Raw genomic sequence first — 348 nt, forward strand, 5'->3', positions numbered from 1 at the left:
GGTGTGGCGTGAAGGAACGTTAGGCTGGGAGTCACGAGACCTGTGTTCCCGGGAAAGGCATTACCTTCTGGGGCCGCAAAGGCTTTGATTGTTTCAGGGGATTCCCTAGAGCACCTTTGGCTCTGGGTTTCTGTAAATGTTCTCTCTGCAGATTCAAGTCAAGTACCTTTTATCTTTTGTGTAGAAGGTGTCAGTAGAAGCAAGAGATCTTTATTCCCAAATATAAAATCAATTTACCAAAAATTCTGAAATTTCGGGAAATTTTTGTACATAAGTAAAGTACCATTTCAACAAATTAAGTTTAAAAATTATCACTTCTAGGTGGTTTATTAACCAGACCGAAAAAAA

This window comes from Callithrix jacchus, chromosome 11 (assembly GCF_049354715.1).
Source record: "Callithrix jacchus isolate 240 chromosome 11, calJac240_pri, whole genome shotgun sequence".
Taxonomy (NCBI): Eukaryota; Metazoa; Chordata; class Mammalia; order Primates; family Cebidae; genus Callithrix; species Callithrix jacchus.